This window comes from Sitophilus oryzae, unplaced genomic scaffold, assembly GCF_002938485.1.
Source record: "Sitophilus oryzae breed Bouriz unplaced genomic scaffold, Soryzae_2.0 scaffold_41_pilon_pilon, whole genome shotgun sequence".
Classification (NCBI taxonomy): Eukaryota; Metazoa; Arthropoda; class Insecta; order Coleoptera; family Curculionidae; genus Sitophilus; species Sitophilus oryzae.
Genome location: NW_022146996.1, coordinates 371469 through 393602, shown reverse-complemented (window position 1 = coordinate 393602; position 22134 = coordinate 371469). Strand labels below are relative to the sequence as shown.

General features: G+C 32.3%; 1 protein-coding gene across 1 annotated transcript in view; it reads left to right on the top strand.

The window, feature by feature from the left end:
- The first annotated feature begins 415 nt into the window (after nucleotides 1–415).
- Nucleotides 416–22134, top strand: part of LOC115885685 (anillin-like) — a 47529-nt gene continuing 25810 nt past the window's right edge. Inside the window, exon 1 of the mRNA XM_030904669.1 lies at nucleotides 416–450. The gene's annotated coding sequence lies outside the window, so the exon portion shown is untranslated. The remainder of the gene's footprint in view (nucleotides 451–22134) is intronic.

The window sequence follows — 22134 nt, the reverse complement described above, 5'->3', positions numbered from 1 at the left end:
CGTTTAAAAAAAAACTAAAATAAAATTTTATTACGGTTTTATTAAAATGCAATTATCCAATTCCTATACAATGTAACAATAAACTTTATCGCGTTTAACAATGTAGATGCAAAAAGGGGAGGACTGTCTGTTCGCCTGCAATACATGAAAAAAATCCCAATAGAGGTAATTAGGCGCCCAAGAATGAACGGTAGACGCCATAACATTTCTATAGATCAGCAATATATTTTTTATTATAATTTAAGTTTCGTAATAACTTAGAATAAGGGGTGGGGCTAAATAAGTCGATAAGTTAGTTCACCTTACATCATTTATGTTAGTTGTCAATGTTCGTTTGAAGTGATCGTATCGTGGACTTATCCACGGTACGATTACTTCCATATATCTGTATCTTCGATATCACTTTGCATTATTTTGTTGCGTGAATTGTGAATGTGAAAGATAAACATGGTAAGTCTTTTATATGGTTCTCTACACTTATGTATTTAAATAGTCGAAGTTTTATTATACAGGGTGAGTCTTAAAATACGTGCAAATACACTACTGAAAACAATTATCGCATATTTGAATAAAAGTAATTATTACATATTTCTAAATGAAGCCTGTATTTTTCTGTCTTTCTCTTGCGAGTTTTTTTAGGATAATTAGGGAACGCATTGACATGTGTAACCAATATATCCTTAAGAAGTCGCGCTCACATGCAATCCAATATTTTTAAGTTAATAAGTATTTTTTGTTTTCACTTTTGCAACTAAAATGGTCGGCCGACCAGTGGCGGATACAGAGGGGGGCCCATGGGGCCCGGCCCCCCCCCCTAAAGTCTATAAATTGGGTTAAATATTCGGCTTTTAGGTCAAAAATGGCGCACTAAAAAGCTTATTCTACATTACGTTTTATTTTGAGCCCCCCCTAAAATAAATTCCTGTATCCGCCCCTGCGGCCGACTAAAAATTACACGTAAACTCGTAGGCTTATTGTTTCGAATTTCCCTTCACATTATCCAAACTATTTAAAACTGTAAGTCAGGGCATTCAAAGTTTCTTGTTTTTCAAACTAAGATTTTTTTTAGAAAATATGCCATAATTATTTTGAGTAGTTTAGTTTTAGGGGTCTTTATTTCAATCCCTGAAACACTTCTATGAGGGTTTTTTTCGAGATTTTTTTTTAAATTTGCGATTTTTTGAATTTTCTTTTTATTTAGAAAATTATGTATAACAATTTCTTCACAATGTGACAACATTATGTAGTAGATTAAATATACCTACAAGAAATAAAACCCAGAAAAGATGCAGTGGTTCTTGAAATTGAAGCGAAAATTCTTGAAATTTAAGCGAATTTTTTATTTAATTTTAAGTAAAATACCTCGGTTGTTTTGGAGTCACATATTTGAAAAACGGTAAAGAGAAAATATGTTTCTTTTATCGAGATCTACCAGCCCTGAAAATATTTGCACTTATTTAAGACTCACCCTGTATATCTAGAGTTAGTAAAATTTTATTTTATAAAGTTGTTGCACAAATTTGAAAACATTTATCATACATGCATTCATGCATACCGATTTGGTCATCGAAATTTGTGGGTCTGAATTTTAACGTGTAAGCAGTGATGTAGACAGTAATGGAAAATCAAATCAAATGTATTAAAAAGAGATAAAAATTGGGTCGACACATTTCTTTTATGCGGTGTTGCCGGATTTTGCATCAAAATTTCAAACCACACAAGTAGGCGTTTACGAAAAATGTTGCATCTAGGGTTGAATTTTACTTTTCACTATTAATTACTTATTTTACTACAGCTGTAATAGATTATATTTAGTTTAGATATATTATCATTTCAGTAGAATACATGAAAGTTTCTAAAGTAGCTTATGTTTTTCTACACACATTTTCCTACAAACGCAAAAAACCGGCAACACTGTATGCCGCTTTTGATTTTGTCTCTCTGTCTGTCAATCGGTCCCTTATATTATTCTCTGTCACACGCATTAAAATCCAGACCACATAAATTGGATGACTAGCAGGGTATAAGAAGTATTCATCAAGTCAGTTATCCTTTACTTTTATAAATGTTTATAGGCACTTCAGTAACTCTTTGCACATATTAGTTACTGTTTAAAGCATTTTTTTTAAATGCATAAAAATTTTGTATTTATCGTTGATTCTAAGCTATATGTTTCATTTTGTTATTGAGTAATTCATTAATAAAATAATAGGTTTTATTTTCAAAAACAAATCCGACATTTCTAAAAATTTAGATTATAATTAAGATTATAACTACAAAAATTCTATTTTTTAGTTGGAAGTTACATATTATGAATAGGCTCTATCATTCAAAAATGTAAAATCTTTATTTTCTTTCTACTTCAAAACCATTATTGCAGGGTGAGTCTTAAATAAGTGCAAATATTTTCAGGACTGGTAGATCTTGATAAAAGAAACATATTATTTTCTCTTTACCGTTTTTTCAAATAAGTCGAAAATAACCAAACATATTAAAACACAAAAGAATTTGTTTACGGTTTTCCTTCATCGGACATTATTCTATTCTTATTTTCCCATCTCTCTTACACCGAAATATCTGCCAGATTTACCTGCATAGGTATTGGTTGCGAATTATTAGTATTAATATAATTGCGAACAATTAGTGTTCGATTAAACACCACCACCAATAATTATGAAGTAATAAATAATTTCGTTATATTTGTATAATACAGGGTGTCATTGAAATGGTGTAAAAAAAATCAGAGGGTGACTGTACTCCTAAAAATAGTAAAAAAGTTCCTATAAATATAGGGCGGAAAATGCATATTAAGGGAGTTACGGGCACTGAAAGGGTGAATTTAAAAAACGGTTGTTTTGAAATTGCAGGCTAAAAAAACGAGATAAAATTTCGAAAAAAAATCCTCTCCCATTTTGACCCTAAATCAAATGGTGATACTGAAAAATTATTTGGAAAAGCGAAAAGGGTAGTTTTTGCAAGGGTAGGGGGTTATTTCATGATAACTTTTTTGATGTTATCTTTTTTGCAACGTGTGTTCATTTTTTGAAAACTACATACTTTTTCCTACAAAAAAGGTACTCTTGTTGTACATCGCCCAGAGCGATGGTTTTCGAAAAAATTGAAGGCAAAGAGTTTGCTCTGATGTGTTGCTAACTGGTTAATCAACATAAACTTATGAAAGTTATGGCGGTTCAAAAGTAACCAAATAGTTATTAAATAATTAATTGGAAAATCAAAATTTCATGATTTTTAAAACATCTTATTGCTTTAAAAACGAAATAAACCAATTACCAAAATTCCTTATTAAAATAATGCCTTCCTTAATTCATTCATAGTAAATGTTTAAAGTGACCACCATTCATTTCAATGCAGACATCTGCTCCAAGATCTGCGTACCTTGTGGAATATCCTTGATGTTGTCCAAATTTGATTGGAACAGTCAATAATGCGTTGCCGTAGTTGCTCTTCAGTATTAATCGGCACTGAGTAAACCAAAGCTTTCAAGTGGCTCCAGAAGTAGAAATCTAGTGGATTATTTCGTTTTTTAAAGCAATAAGATGTTTTAAAAATCATGAAATTTTGATTTTTCAATTAATTATTTGATAACTACTTGGTTACTTTTGAACCGCCGTAACTTTCATAAGTTTATGTTGATTAACCAGTTAGCAACCCATCAGAGCAAACTCTTTGCCTTCAATTTTCTCGGAAACCATCGCTCTGGGCCATGTGCAACAAGAGCATGAACGGTAAACTAATAGGATTGCTCATCCTCATAAGACGTACGTTTGCCTCTTCCCGCGCCTCAGCTGACAGTTGTGACGTCATTGTAGTCCTTGTCAAAGCCTTCGTGGCCTTGTCATGATAGTGTGTATTATTAGTTGCTTATGGTAAACTTATAAAAATAACAGCTGAGAAATTTTGAGTTAATTATTTTGTCAATTTTAAATGTGTAAAAAGTGTCTTTAAAGTTTTTAGAGCTATAGAGTGTATAAATACGTTCATTTTGTGTTGTGGATTGTGACAAAGTGCCCACGATTTTGTTTATTAATTATTTTAAAGCAAAATATAGACTCTAAAAAGAATGCTTGCAAAAGGTGATGCTGGGAACTGCTGTTCTTAAAAATGCATTATCCGAGTTTTTAATACGATTTATACAGTTAATTTTCTATACTGCATAAAATAAATATAAATAAACTAAAAAATGAACGTTTTGCATTCGGCAACCAATAATGCACGTGTGTGTATTATCGGTTGCCGGATAAGGTCTAATAACCATGACAAGGACTACAATGACGTCACAAAGCGAGTAGTTTTCGCATGCACCTGGCGGACACTTTTGGCTGAATGAGCAGTCCTATTAGGTTAACTGTTCTTGCAACAAGAGTACCTTTTTTGTAGGAAAAAGTATGTAGTTTTCAAAAAATGAACCAACGTTGCAAAAAAAATAACCTCAAAAAAGTTATCTTTAGCAATTTATTATTATAAATACAGCGTGTTTCAAAAAACATGTGCCATCTCTCGTGCGGAGATTCCTCATATAAAATAAGATTTATTTTTCATATCAACATAGGTCCGATTCTGCTTTGTTTCGTGGCTACAGGGTGTTAAAGTCTTAATATTCTTTCGATTTATTATAATTCTCTTCCAAGTGTTGTTAGCGATTCAAATGAAATTTGGATGGTATAAGTTACTATGAATGCTACGTATTTTAATGCTAAAAAAGTGTCGACAGATTCACCAGAGGCGTGCATATGGGTGAATATCCCTGTAATATTTTTCAAACAAAAAAAAGACCATGTGCGCCACTGATTTTTTTCTTTTCATATCAAAATTATGTAGGCCGTTTAATGCCATTACCTCCCCACATATATCCATAAAATATTTTGTTTCTACATCTTTCCGTTTTCGTATAATCAACCGAGGCGAATGAGGTGCGCCACACTGTATATGATGACTCATTCATTACATCCAAAAAAATGGCGTCTAACATCACAAATTTTGCTGCAGTCAGTATATGGGCGTTACGTGAGCTCCATCACGTTGGAACCCGCTTTAAAGCAAACTTTTGGTTTTTTGGCTTATCAACTACAAACGATGCAATTGATTGTAATAAATTCAATTTTTTTGTAGTACTAATAATTCCAAGAAACTTTCATTTTTTTTATTAATTAATATATTGTTTTATAATATTTTTTCTCTTTATTAGATTGCGCTCAATTTTTTACTTTTTCTGGCTAATTATTAGTACTACAAAAAAAACTGAATTTACTACAATCAATTGCATCGTTTGAAGTTGATAATAAGCCAAAAAACGAAAAGTTTACTTTAAAGAGGGTTCCAACGTGACGGAGCTCGTTAACTGTCCTTGTATTCCTTAGTCATTGGTATCTCGGTTATTTTATAACTATAAACCCTCGAAAATAAACCCTCGAAAAGATGGAAAAATTCAGTGGCGTAACTAGTTTTTCGCTGGGAGCTGCCATAATATATAAAATATGTATAATAAGCTTGAAATATGACTCAAAATTATGTTTTTATGACCTGTATATATTGTACCCTGTATATAATTTTTTTAATTGTATTTGTCTTATTATGAGTCCTTTAAAAATGTAATAGTCGTTTTTATAAACAAGGTAAAATAATGCATTATTTAACTTTTAATATATAGGGTGGTCCGAACTGTATTCCGGCAGCAGATAAAAATAAGTAAAAAAGTTCGTATAAATGTATGTCCTAAATTCTTAGTTTCGGAGATACAGGGTGTAGAAGTTTCATTTTTATTTCGATTTTTTCCAAATAATTTCTGAAGTAACGTCAATATTTGGATAAAAATTGGTGTCTAGAAGTTTTTTGACATGAGATATTTGATTTTGATGTAAATATGATTCCTACTTGTAGAGACCGCCATTACATATGTTTTAACTGGTATGAAGAATAATAACTTTTCGATACATACCTGTATAAAACTACTGAGTAAAAAAATATACATTTACGACATTTTTTACCTAAAAAAAGTCTCTTGGTTGGAATCGAAATTATTAATACCTGTCATCATTGACATAAGTTAAACATGTTGATTAAATAGTTATTAGAGAAATTTTTGTGCCAAAAATTCAACAGAAACTGTTTTATCATCATTTTTTCGCAGAAAAATGTATGATTAATATAAAAAAATAAAAATTTGCCAAATTTATTATTTCAGTCAAATAACTATCTACTCGACGTGTTTATTTTTTTGTCAATAATGACATGTATTGACTAATTCCGTTCTAAATATCTTCAGAACAGTTGCTAGTAGCGATTTTTACCAAGAGACATTTTTTGTTATTTCGTAGAAAATCACGAAAATGTAATTTTTTTCACTCAGTTGTTTAATACAGATACGGACGAAAAGTTATTACTCTTTAAAGCAGTTAAAACACATGTAGGTGGCGCCCCGTACAAATAAGAATCAAATTGACATCAAAATCAAATTTCTCATTTCAAAAAACTCCCAGACACCAATTTTCATCCAAATATTGACGTTACTTCAGAAATTATTTGAAAAAAATCTAAATAAAAATGAAACTTCTACACCCTGTATTTCCGAAACTAAGCATTTTAGGACATACATTTATACGTACTTTTTTACTCATTTTTATCTGCAGAATATGCTGCCGAAGTTTCCGGAATACAGTTCGGACCACCCTGTATATCGGGGAATTACCGAGAATCCCAGAATTGCCGAAGCAACACAAACTGACATTAGTTGTTCTTTTGTTTGTCAAAATTATTATTAAAATATTTTAACGTAGGTGTTGGCATTTATTATTAAATAACACATATTAAAAAAAATATAAAAACAAAATTTTAAACATCCGGATTATTATCTGAGCCGTAAATTATCCGAGGGTACAGCCTATATTAGTTCGGATAATCGAGAGTCTACTGTAAAATAATAATACTCTTTTATACTAGGCTGATCTATGTTAAAAAGTTAAATAATACATTTTTGACCTTATTTATAAAAATAAGTATAGAGCATTCTATATTTTAGAATACTCATAATGCAAATAAAATATAAAAAAATATACAGGGTATAGGGTATCCCATTTAAAAAAAACATAAGTCTGGGTCATCTTTTAAGAAAAACAGGGACAACGAAATCTTGTTACGCCACAGGATTTTCGTCTATGGGGACTCGGTTTTCACCTTTTTGATAGGTAAGTTATAAGATAACCGAGATACGAGGGGAGTCGAAAAATGTAACTTTATCAATTTCGCCCTGTATTTCAAAAATTAAGAGGGCTAGGACAAACCTCTGTCTAGAATGTTTGGTTTCATAAAAAAGTAGCATAGTGACGTGTTAAATCTGTTTTAGGTTTGTAATAATAAAAGTATCTTATTTTAAATCCTTTCACAATCGCAAGGTCTATTACCAGTATTTTAATATTGACTTTTTTATATTAGCAGGTATACAAATACGTGATTCAGAAGCCACTAACCAATCTACTAAAAGTATCCAGAGTTGCTACAAAGCGGAAGAAAGCTGTGAATACATTTCTAAAAAGATAAAAAAAAGCACTGACCAGATTATAAAGTTTTTTCGTTTCTAAGTCGTCTGGAACATCATATACTCTATCACGTCCCAAGAAATTCTTAGCGGAAATTATCGAAATTTTGTCTCTGACCGAGAAAAATTATGACTATGACTCAATATATCCAATTGAGAGACTTCATGAAGTAGAATTATACCAGACAAACTCTCCTAGAGTTAGCAAAGCAATTAATGATAACTTAAAATAAGAAGTATTCTATTTAACATTTTTAATCGACATTACAAATTGTTACGTTCCCAAGAAGATTGAATCGTGTGAAAATAAAAAAGTGGCTGATCACAATCTAATTTTCGAAAAAAAAATATAAAGAACCCACTTAAGAAAGCTGCGAAAAACTCATTTTAATGAAAGTTCATAATAACTTTATTAACGTCATTGAAAACATGAAACGTTCCTTTGCTACGGACAGCACCAAAGACGTTCAAGAACTATTTCCAGAACAATCGGATATTGATATAGAATATCCACTATACGACAGTGATGGAGGGGTACTATGAAGTCAATAAAACTTTTAATCAAACCGAATATTCTGTCACGGCATCAGAGAGTTTTTCTATTCAAATCAAATCCAAGGATGATACAATGTACCAAAGTAGCTGATGTAGTTCACGATCTAATTTTCGAAAAATATGAAGAACATCATAAAAGGGATACCATGAAGTCCATAAAACTTCTCATCAAATCGAACATTCCGTCACGGCATCAGAGACATTTTCTATTCAAATCAAATCCAAGGATGATACCATGTACTAAAGTCTGAAGTCAATAAAACTTTTCATCAAACCGAACATTTCGTCCCGGCATCAGAGACATTCTCTATTCAAATCAAATCCAAGGATGATACTATCTACCAAAGTAGCTGATGTAGTTCACGATCTAATTTTCGAAAAATATGAAGAACATCATAAAAGGGATACCATGAAGTCCATAAAACTTTTCATCAAGCCGAATATTCCGTCACGGCATCAGAGACATTTTCTATTTAAATCAAATCCAAGGATGATACCATGTACCAAAGTCTGAAGTCAATAAAACTTTTCATCAAACCGAACATTCCGTCACGGCATCAGAGACATTTTCTATTCAAATCAAATCCAAGGATGATACTATCTACCAAAGTAGCTGATGTAGTTCACGATCTAATTTTCGAAAAATATGAAGAACATCATAAAAGGGGTACCATGAAGTCCATCAAAGCGAACATTCCGTCACGGCATCAGAGACATTTTCTATTCAAATCAAATCCAAGGATGATACCATGTACCAAAGTCTAAAGTCAATAAAACTTTTCATGAAACCGAACATTCCGTCACGGCATCAGAGACATTTTCTATTCAAATCAAATTCAAGGATGATATCATGTACCAAAGTCTGAAGTCAATAAAACTTTTCATCAAACCGAACATTCCGTCACGGCATCAGAGACATTTTCTATTCAAATCAAATCCAAGGATGATACCATGTACCAAAGTAGCTGATGTAGTTCACGATCTAATTTTCGAAAATTATGAAGAACATAACAAAAACTTTATTAACGTCATGGAAAAGATCAAAGGTTCGAATACAAATCCGCAATTCAGAAGCCCTTAACTAATCCACTATGAGTATCCAGAGTTGCTACAAAGCGAAAGAAAGTTGTGAAGACATTTAACAAAATTAAGAGGGCTAGGACAAACCTGTGTCTAGAATGTTTGGTTTCATAAGACATTTCTGAAAAGAAAAGAAAAATGCAATCTAAAAATTTTTAGCGAAAATCATCGAAATTTTGTCTCTAACCAGGGCGATTATGACTGTGATTCAATATATCGCCATGAGAGACTTTATGAAGTAGGATTATAACAAGCGTGCTACCGACGGTTCAGAAGCTCCGAACAAATTCGCTATGGATATCCAGAGTTGCTGCGACGTTCAAGAAAGCTGTAAAGACATTCCTGAAATGAAAGAAAAGTGCAATCTGACCAGAACAGAAACATTTACCTGTTGCTAACTCGTCTGAAACAACACCTCCACCCTCACGCAACGAGACATTTTTTGCAAAAATCATCGACATTTTGTCTCTAACCGAGAGTGATTATGACTATGATTCATTATTTCCAAGTAGAATGTAGCATGAGTAAGAGGGGAGGTTAATCACTGCGTCCTTAAAGATCTATTGTGCCCCCCTTCCTTGAGTCATCACACAGTCTATAACCCATTATACCCCTGTTGTAGAGGACAGGGTATTTACCATCCTCCTCTGACAACAGTTCTTCCTCCGAGGGTACACACCCTTCCACGGTTGAAGTTTGGCCCTCCGTGCCGCCTTTCAGAGTCGAGGAGCTTGCCTCGAACCATTTGAACCATTTTCTCCACCTCTAGTAGCTATTTCCTAGTAGAAGACTTCATGAAGTAGAATCATATCAGGCGAGCTCTCCCAGAGTTATTAAACCTATTAGTAAAGAGTCGATTGAGAAGAATCTTTTTCAACATATTTTATCGCCTGTTAACACAGATTTTTACATTCCCAAGAAAGTCGTGTCGTATGAAAATAAAAAAGGAGCTGATGTATTTCACGATCTAGTTCTCGAAAAATAAGAAGAACGCTATAACACCCTCTTAAGAAAGCTGCGAAAAACTCATTCTACGAAAGCTGATAAAAACTTTATTAACGTCACTGACATTATTGAAGAGATAAAACGTTCGTTTGCCACGAACAGCAACGAAGACGTTCCAGAATTATTTTCAGAAGAATCGGATAATGATGTAGAGTCTCAGGGATAGGACATGAGGGGAATGTGGCGTACAATGAAATAAATAAAAATTTTGATCAAACCGAACATTTCGCCATAGGAACTCCAGTTTGCCACGAACAGCAACGAAGACGTTCCAGAATTGTTTTCAGAAGAATCGGGTAATGATATAGAGTCTCGAGGATAGGACAGTCATGAGCGGTATGTGGCGTACAATGAAATAAATACAAATTTTGATCAAACCGAACATTTCGCCATAGGCATCACTTCTCAATCACAACCACAGAATAAAATAAACAGTCTCTAACCGAGAGCGGTTTGGTTTTTTGCAAAAATTATTTTTTGCAAACAAACATTTTTTGCAAAAATCATCGACATTTTGTCTCTAACCGAGAGCGATTATGACTATGATTCACTAGTTCCAAATAGGAGACTTCATGCAGTAGAATCATACCAGGCGAGCTCTCCCAAAGTTATTAAGCTATTAGTAAACAGTTAAACTGAGAAGAATTCTATTCAACATACTTCATAGTGTCGTGTGAAAATAATAAAGTAGCTCATGTAGTTGACGATCGTAGTTTTCGAAAAATACGAAAAACGCTATAACACTCTCTTAAGAAAGCTGGGAAAAACTCATGTTACGAAAATTCATAAAAACTTTATTAACGTCATTGAAGCGATAAAACGTTCGTTTGCTAGTAACAGGAACGAGGACGTTCTAGAAATATTTCCAGAGGAATCAGAATCAGAGTATCGACGTACGCTACAAAGACATGATTTACTGTACGAAACTTATATCGCCCAATAAGCTAAGTTGAATTAACCTTGGAGGACATTTTGTATTTAATAATGTTCCTAACACGTTCGAGATTAAAGAGGAACTATTCGTCATCATATGCAACTCGCATTCTCTTAAAATTTCCTTTCAAGAATATCTTTTTTGGTCGCATACCAAAACTACCCATAATCAGGCTTGTTGGAGAAACTTACATTGACTTGAACAACGCTAGCAACCAGAAATTTATCTTTAGGAATATCATCAAAAGTAAATACAGGCTAAACAGACTCGCTACTTCAGTAGAAATCAGCATACAGTGGCCCGACACGCTTAAAGTATTCTTAAGTATGGGATCAAACGACCTGGAAAACAAGTTCGTCAATGATTTTTTCTCGAAAAATCAAAATTTTGCTACTACACTCACCCTTCTGATGAAAATTATTGCAGTCCCAAAGCAACAATCAATTTGTCGAGGTGTTTATTCTGTGATGAAGTCAACTTAGAGATATGGAAATACAAGAGATATCTCGCACTAGTATTACGGCATGAGAAACAGAAAAACATGTGTCATTCCAGATACATGCAACTGATTAAAAATGTGACAAGAAACAATTCATTTGGTTTTTAATAATTGCTTTAAAATATGTGACATTGAATAGTTACGTAGTACCTAGTATTAACGCATGAAAAACAGAAAAGTATGTCACTCCAAATTCAAGCGACGAACTAAAAATCCAGCAAGAGTAATACCACATGAGATACAGCAGCAAATATTTATGAAGAGTTGCACGGACGCATTAAAAATCTGTGATGAAGGATCAGAAAGTACAAATTTTGGAAACATTGTTCCAAAAAACATGCAAAGTTCAATAAAAACCAAAAGATGTATGTTGAAAACCTAATTACGAAAATATTGCATAAAGCGATCTAGGTAACTTAACTGACGAAACTAATATTAGCAAAAATCTGACAAAGGATTCATTTGGTTTTAAAATGCTTTAAAAACTGGAACACTGAAAAGATACTTAGTATCTCTAGGGCATGAAAAACAGAAAAATGTGTCACTACAGATTCAAGTGACGGACTAAAAGTCTGTCAAGAGTTACTCCACACTCCACATGAGATACAGTAGCAAATATTTATGAATAGTTACACTGATGCATTAAAAAACTGCGGTAAAGAATCAGAAACTATAGCTTTTGGAAAATTTGTTGCCACAAGACATGCAAAGTTAAATAAAAACTAAAAGATGTATGCTGAAACCCTAATTACGAAAATATTACACAAAGCGGTTTTAGATAAATTAACTGAAGAAACTGGCATACTCGACCCTCAGCCGGGTTTTTCATCATCAGGAACAACTTGTGACAGTTTTGACCAACAGCAGCACAAATCTGGCAAGGAAGGATTCATTTTGTTAAGCTTTAAAAACTGGAACATTGAAAAATGTGTTTTAGGGCATGGGAAACAGAAAAATATGTCCCTCCAGATTTTTCAAGTGATGAACTAAAAATCTGGCAAGAGTCCACCTCATGACATGCAACAGCAACTATTTATGAAGAGCTGCACGGACGTCTTAAAAAAAAGTGGTAAAGAACCAGAAAGTATACATTTTGGAAAATGTTTTGTCGGAAAACATACAAAGTCGAAAACCAAAATATGTATGCTGAAACGCTAATTACGAAAATATATAACATAAAGATGTTCTAGATAAATTAACTGAAGAAAAGTCGGGTTTTTCATCATTAGGAACAACTTGTGGTAGGTTTGACCATCATCAGCAGCAAAAATCTGGCAAGGAATCTGTATCGTCAACATCTCTTCAGAAGTCTGAATCCTATGAATGCATTAAAAATCTCAGCGAAGGAGTATTTTGGATAATACCAGAAAAATCTGAAATAACGAGTCTATTCAGTATCTTTGAAAATAATTCAGGCGAATCCTATGAATGGTTACAAAACTCGACAAAGGATCATTTTGTGATAATACCAGAAAAAATCTGAAGAAATGAGTCTACATTGAAGAAAATATAGCAAAACAACTGCTGGTTTTCCTCGAATTTGGCACATTGAAAATTGACAACTTCATCGGCAACAATGCACATTTTGAAGCTGAAAGACTCCTAACGAAATAATAAAATGAATAACAATACATTCTTAAACAACAATAATTCTTCCGTTTTAGTTTTCTGCCATTTTATGAATGTCGTCAAATATTATGAATGCACAGACTTTATTTTATAATGACTAGACTTTGGTCTCACTAAACAACTTGCTAGTTCTCAGCTACAAAGACATGATTTACAGTACAAAACTTATATTACCCAATAAGTTAGATTGGATTGATCTTGGAGAACATTTTGTATTCAATAATATTCCTAACACGTTCGAGATTAAAGTGGAACTATTCGTCATCATATGCAACTCGCATTGTCTTAAAATTTCCTTTAAGAATATCTTTTTTGGTCGAATACCAAAACTACTCATGATGAGGCTTGTTGGAGAAACTTACATTGACTTGAACAACGCTAGCAACCAGAAATTTACCTTTAGGAATATCATCAAAAGTAAATACAGGCCAAACAGACTCACTACTTCAGTAGAAATCAGCATACAGTGGCCCGAAACGCTTAAATTATTCTTAAGTATGAGTTCAAACGACCTGGAAAACAAGTTCTGTGGAATCGTCAATGATTCTTTCTCGAAAAATCAAAATTTTGCTACTATACTCACCCTTCTGATGAAAATTATTGCAGTCACAGAGCAACAATCAATTTGTCGAGGTGTTTATTGTGTGATGAAGTCAACCTAGAGATATCCAAATACAAGAGATCTCTCGCACTAGTATTACGGCATGAGAAACAGAAAAACATATGACACTCCAGATATATGCGAATGATTAAAAATATAACAAATAAAACTAAACGATGTATGCTGAAACCCTAATTACGAAAATATTACACAAATCGGTTTTAGATAGATTAACTGAAGAAACTGGCATACTCGACCATCAGCCGGGTTTTTCATCATCAGGAACAACTTGTGACAGATTTGACCATCAGCAGCAAAAATCTGACAAGGAAGGATTCATTTTGTTATGCTTTAAAAACTGGAACATTGAAAAGTGTGTTTCACAAGGGCATGGGAAATAGAAAAATATGTCACTCCAGATTTAAGTGATGAACTAAAAATCTGGCAAGAGTCCACCTCATGACCTGCAACAGCAACTATTCATGAAGAGTTACACGGACGTCTTAAAAAAATGTGGTGAAGAACCAGAAAGTATACATTTGGGAAAATGTTTTGTCTACAAAGCCGAAAACCAAAATATGTATACTGAAACGCTAATTACGAAAATATAACATAAAGATGTTCTAGATAAATTAACTGAAGTAAATTGCACACTCGACCCCCAGTCGGGTTTCATCATCAGGAACAACTTGTGGTAGTTTGGACCATCATCGGCAGCACAAATCTGGCAAGGAAGGATTTATTGTATCGTCATCATCTCTTCAGAAGTCTGAATCCTATGAATGCATTAAAAATCTCAGCGAAGGAGCATTTTGGATAATACCAGAAAAAATCTGAAGAACCGAGTCAATTCAATATCTTTGAAAGTAATTCAGGCGAATCCTATGAAATCTGAACAAACGAGTCTATTCAATATCTCTGAAAATAATTCAGGCGAATCTGAAATCTGAATCTGAATCTCTGAAAATAATTCATGAATGCTTACAAACCTCGGCAAAGGAGCATCTTGCCGAGTGATACCAGAAAACATCTGAAGAAATGAGTCTACATTGAAGAAAATATAGCAAACTAACCTGACTGCTGGTCTTCCTCGAATTTCGCATATTGAAAATTGACAACTTCATCGGCAACAATGCACAATTTGAAGCTGAAAGACTCTTGGATTAACCTTGGAGGATATTTTGTATTCAATAACGTTCCTAACACATTCCAAAATTACCCATGATCAGGCTTGTTGGAGAAACTTACATTGACTTGAACATCATCAACAGTAAATACAGGCCAAATAGATTCACTACAATGGCCCGAATCGCTTAAAGTATTCTTAAGTATAGGATCAGAACGACAAGGAAAACAAGTTCTGTGGAATCGTCGATGGTTCGTTCCCGAAAAATCCAAATTGTGCTATTACATTCACCCCTCTGACGAAAATTATTGTAGTCCCAGAGCAACAATCGATTTGTCAGAGTGTTTATTCTGTGATGAAGTCAACACACTGTTTCCAAACAAGAGATCTTTCGTACTAGTATTATGAAATACTTTGAAGTATATTCACCAACCGATCACATCCGAGCAAAACTTACCATTCAGAACATCTGGTGCATTATCAACAACGAAAATCTAAATGACTAGACTCTGGTCTCAAACTACTTGCTAGTTCTCAGCTACAAAGCCATGATATGCAGTAGGAAACTTATCTCGCCCAATGAGCTAGGTTGGATTGACCTTGGAGGATATTTTGTATTCAATAATATTCCTAAAACGTTCGAGATTAAAGCTTAACCTTTAGGAATATCATCAAAAGTAAATACAGGCCAAACAAACTCACTGCTTCAGTAGAAATCAGGATACAGTGGCCCGAATCGCTTAAAGTATTTTTAAGTATTTGATCAGAACGACCTGGAGAACAAGTTCTGTGTGTGAAAAATCCAAAATGTGCTCAAAATCCAAATCCTGACGAAAATTATTGCAGTTCTTAGAGCAACAATCGATTTGTCAGAGTGTTTATTCTGTGATGAAGTCAACCAAGAGATGCATGCTGAAACCCTAATTACGAAAATATTACATAAAGCGAATCTAGAGTCAATTAATACAGAGTTAATTAACTGAAGGAACTATTATACTCGACTCTCAGCTATAAATTGAGGATACGTATACATCACGTAGTTTTTCATCATCAGGGATTTTGGCAGTTTTGACTATCAGCAGCACAAATCTGACAAGGATTCATTTGATTTTAAAATGCTTGAAAAACTGGAACATTGAAATGTAATGTACTAGAAACTAGGATATGAAAAACAGAAAATATTTGCTTGCTTCATCCACGTTACCGTAGATGGAGCTGAAAGTTTAGGTAGAAAAATATATGTTACTCCAGATTCAAGCGACGAACCAAAAAGTTGGCAAAAGTCTACATCATGAGATGCAATAGCAACTATTATGAAGAGTTTCACGGATGAATTAAAAAATTGTAGTGAAGAATCAGAAAATACAGCTTTAGGAAAACTTGTTGCCACGAAATAATGCAAAGTTAAATGAAAACCAAAAGATGTATGCTGAAACCCTAATTACGAAAATATTGCATAAAGCGGTTTTAGATAAATTAACTGAAGAAATTGGCATACTCGACCCTCAGCCGGGTTTTTCATTATCAGGAACAACTTGTGACAGAATAGGTTTGTGTAGGTACTAATATAGTTAAATATTTGATTTCATCTTCTAAAAGTGTTAAAATAATATTTACTATGTTAATTCATATTTTATTTAATTTAATAATAAATGAACCTAAAAATAATTAATGTGTTTAATTTCCTTAGATAATTTTCATTAAATATCTATAAACATTACATATAAAACAGTCATAGAAATAATAATATATTCAAAGTATGTCATTTGCACTTTTGTATGAAATTTATATGAAAACTTTGTCAGTGACATGAAAACCCCAGTAGTGACCAAACACAATGCAACAATGTGTAAACGTAATATTATCTTGGAGCTACTTCTAAATACTGCTTTATATTGAAAAGTCAAGTCAAAAATCGTAATAATAATATTATGTTTTCAAAATATAAACACCTGTGTGGTTGGCCCTTAAATTATCTATTTTTTTTCTTATACAGGGCCTATCAAAAGTCAGTACATACGGGGTGGTCCGAACTGTATTCCAGAAACTTCGATGACATATTCTGCAGATAAAAATAAGTAAAAAAGTTCGTATAAATATATGTCCTAAAATGCTTAGTTTCGGAGATACAGGGTGTAGAAATTTCAATTTTATTTCTATTTTTTCCAAATTATTTCTGAAGTAACATCAATATTTGGATGAAAATTGGTGTCTGTTTTTTTTTTGATATGAGAAATTTGATTTTTATGTCCATATGACTCCTACTTGTAGGGGACTTTTTAACTGGTTTGAAGAGTAATAACTTTTCGTGCGTACCTGTATAAAATAAAAATATACATTTACGGCATTTTTTACGTAAAAAAGGTCTCTTGGTAAAAATCGCTACGAGTAATAGTTCTCGAGATATTTGAAATCGGAATTATCAATACCTATTATTTGACATAAATTAAACATGTCAACTAAATAGTTATTAGACTGAAATCATAAATTTGAAATGTTTGTGTGCCAAAACTTCAATAGAAACTGTTTTATCATCATTTTTTCGCAGAAAAAATTATGTTTAATTTAAAAAAATAAAAATTTCCCAAATTTATTATTTCAGTCAAATAACTATCTACTCAACATATGTTTATTTTTTATCAATAATGGCATGTATTGACTATTTCCATTCTAAATATCTTGAGAACGGTTGCTCGTAGCGATTTTTGGCAAGACATATTTTTTACGTAAAAAGTCACGGAAATGTATATATTTTCACTCAGTAGTTTTATACAGGTACGGACAAAAATTTATTACACTTCAAAACAGTTAAAACACATGTAGGTGGCGCCCCCTACAAAAAGTCATATTGACATCAAAATCAAATTTCTCATGTCAAAAAAACCCCAGACACCCTTTCATCTAAATATTGACCTTACTTCAGAAATTATTTGGAAAAAATCGAAATAAAAATGAAACTTCTACACTCTGTATCTCCGAAACTAAGCATTTTCGGACATACATTTATAAGAACTGTTTTACCTATTTTTTTCTACAGAATATGCTGCCGGAGATTCCGTAATACAGTTCGGACCACCCTGTATATAAATTTCATTGTGTCTAATCCATCTTTGAAAGGAGGCATTTCTTTAGTCAGGCTCAAAATTTTTAATTACATAGGAGACAAAAAAGAAAAAATTGAAAAAATTTTACCATTCAATTGTATACAGAAGAAAATCCAATATATTTAATAGTAGATAAATATTCAACCTAAAAAGTCTCAAATTTATTGTCATATATTCCGTACGATCGAAAAAAAATGGGGTCAAAGACGATAATCGATGATAATTTTGGCGAGGTCGATCTCTAGCTGTCATTTATTAAAAATTGGCATAGAACTTGTCAAAATTAACACTTATTATAGATATATTAAAAAATGATAGAACGTTTCCAGAGACACAAATATTAGAGACACAAACTACACCATTTAAAAATCATTTTTACTCAATATAAAAACAAAGAGTACAACCTTCTTGAGGTCTAAGTAATGACATCTACGATAGAGATTGACCTCGCCAAAATGATCATTGATTGTCATTCCCCAGCCATCAAACAATAAAAACTTCAAACTGGCTTAAAGATAAGCCTTTATTTACTTTTTTATTGCTCAGAAAAAAGGTGTATAATCTCTATAGATTAATGGGAAATCAATATCAATATTACTATTGAATAATTATAATTTTTGTGTATCAAATGCTTTAATGGGAGCAATAAGATCTATCGAAGACATAGATCAGTGGTTCATCATATTATTTTTATTACTTATAAATCATCGTTAAAAAAACAAATGTTTCGTTTAATATTTTCAAGTTAATCATATACACAGTGGCGGCTCTCATTGGCCACGGAGGCTCCAAGGAGAACGACAGTTTGTATTGAAATGAAATTTTGTGAGCATATGTAGGTTAATTCAGAGCATATTTTAAAAATATAGAGTTCTACAGGGTGTCCCCCAAAAATGTTGCATATCAAAGTTGTGTTTTTGTAACGGAACACCCTATATATTAATTGATTTCCTTTTTTGATAGATTAAGAGAAGTATATGACTAAAATGTAGGTTTTTGGCATATTTAATATTTTCTAGAAATAAAGAACAATTTTTAAATTACAATAAAAACTACCTAAATTGGAATTTACCTGGTATAACCTAATATGTAGTTAAATTAACTATTGTACTTTAAATCAAATTAAAACTTGATCCAAAAAATTATACAGGGTGAGACAAAATTAATATTGAACATTGGTCACCTTCAAAAGTATTTTACTCTTTTATTTTAAATAGAACACCCAGTATATTATTCCGATATTCAATGGAGAATTCATGTTTCTTCAAAATACTATTAAGGTTCCCTACCCCTAAAACAAAGATTTTCCTAGATATTTTCATTCTGTGTAGATCTTTATTATTTGATAAATATGACGTTATGTCTGACGTTACTTCAACATAGCTGTCTAATTAGTCCAACTTTAACAACTAGTTATCATTTTGTGTTAGTTAAAACAAACAAAAATCTCAGAAATTTGCCGAAAATGCAAACTTATCCTACATCAGAGAGAACTGATATGATTCTATTAGTTGGTGAATGCGGTGTGCTGTAACCAATTAATAGAATGCTTAAATGCTCCTGATTTTATCTTATCTGTTTTTTTATGGGGATATGTTAAAGACAGTGTTTACAAGACTCGAGCTGTTGTAGACAACATGAGAGAAATTATTGTAGCTGATTTTCGAAGTAGAACTCCACATATGCCTTTTAAAATGAAAAGATCCTTTTGAAAAGACAATCATTTTATGCAGTTAACAGGAAAGGAAGCATTTTGAGCATTTGATTTCATCTAACTAATGTTTTGTTTTAATTCTGTAATAATTAAAAAAATATTTTAAACGTGTATCTTTTTATTACCGTTGAGTATTTTACTCTACAGTCTTTATTTTTTGTTAAATTAACAAAAGGTTTTTGCTAAATTAACAAATTATATCACACAGCCACCCTAGATTTTAAATAATAAAGGTCTACTGACGTATAATATGTATGATCGAATAAAAACGGCGTCAGCGATGGCTATGAAATGAAGATCGTTGTCATTTTATATGGGAAATTTCCAAGCCAAGTGGACGCCGTTTTTTTCGATCATACGGTATAAGAAGAACTATTGAAAGGGATATACATAAAATTCAACGAAAAATATTTTTTTTGCAATAGGGAGGGTGGTAACCCTTTTGAACATGTAGAGCATTAGAAACTAATTTGAAGAAGTATTCATTATACCTACGATTAATATTATGCATATTATCAGATCGTAAATTGAGATTTCAAATTCACAATTAAAAGTTAAAAATAATATCTTTAAATTGCTAAATTATTAATGTTAATTAACGCTCATAAATATTGTTGCGATGGATACAATTAGGTCAAATAATTAAAAAAAAACAGAGTCGGACTTGAAATTATTTTAAATAATAATTAAATAGTTTTGTTCTTGTTAAAGTACCCAAAATAAACAAAATATAAAGTATGGCATATCGTTGTACTCAGGAGACTGAATTCTTGCAAAACCTCTAACAAAAAATGCAGGTCCGTATTTAAAAAAATACAAGTTGGTCCATGCATATCACAAATTATCAGCTAATTTGAAAATCTAAAAATAGTATCAGATAGCCTTGATGAAGTTGTTATGAGAATGTGCAATTAGTTTTTTGATTTTCTAAAAAGTAACGACAGGAAAAAATAAAATTTATTTTCTAAAAAATCCGGTTTTTTTCTCGAAAAACTCAGCAATCCTTGAAAATTTTGAACTTTTCTGATAGCATGTTGGCGAACATCCCAAGGCGCAACTTTGCCCCAGTTTAATCATGTTCGTATCTATTACGGTTTTCGAGATACCAATACTCGTACCTCGAATTTCTAGCACCCTGTATAGTCTACTTTTCTATTTCAAAAGTGTCGTTCTTAAAGTTATAATAATATTTATGATACTTGACAGTTGTATATTATAATGTGGTGCTGTTAAAATAAAAATGTACTAGCCGTAATTAAGAATACCTACAATAAAAGAATACTACTGGTAGGTACCTAGGAGCTAGGAACTATGAAGTTTATAACCTATTCCTATTAATAGTACCGAACTGTTAATGCCCGATTATCTCTTCATAAGCCGGATGTTTTCTCTTGAATTGTCCTTATTATAGCCTTTGGAATAACCCGGGGTTGGGCTTCTTTTAAACACCGTCCTAAAATATCTTAGCTTCTATACGGTGTCTATAGTTCTTTTCAGATCACTTTACATAATCCTAAGATATGAAAAAATATATTTCGATAGTTTCAGAGATATTAATAAATAAGTAAAAATATATTTTTTTCAACCTTCATTAAAAAAATGATTACAAATACCAGAACAGTCCTGAAATCAAAACTGTCGTTTGAACGGTCTATACTTACTTTGCTATTAATATCGTAATCTTAAATCATACAGGATGTTCAAAATTCTACGCCAAACTTTCTAAAATATAAAATAATTTTTCTTTGTTTTTTAAATGGAACACCCTGTATATTAGTTTTTTATTAGATGGAGAATTAAAAAATGAACATTTTTTGTATTTAAAGTATTTCAAAATTTTTGATGGTTTCGTAGATACATGCAGTATAATTTCATATGGCTCTCTCAACGGTAAAATACGAGAGAAAACTCACTAGGTGGCTTTTGATATAAATTTACTAGGGAAAATGCCATATGAAATATAAAACCACTTCTTCATCTATTGAAAAGAATAATATACAGGGTAGTAGTTTAGGCTTTCGCGGCCATCGTTTGAAGAATTTTGGTTTTTCGGGTTATTAGGCCGTCGTCGGTTAGAATTGCTTCCTAACGTTTCGCTAGCACGAGTGGCTAGCATCTTCAGAGGTGTGTTTGCTCCGATTGCTCACACTAGACTGATGATCATCAGTCTAGTGTGAGCAATCGGAGCAAACACACCTCTGAAGATGCTAGCCACTCGTGCTAGCGAAACGAAAATTCTTCAATATAAATAGTGTCCCATTTAAAAAAGAAGAAAAATGATTTTATATTTTAGAAAGTTTATGTAAAATTTGTAACATAAGTTATGATTTAAGAT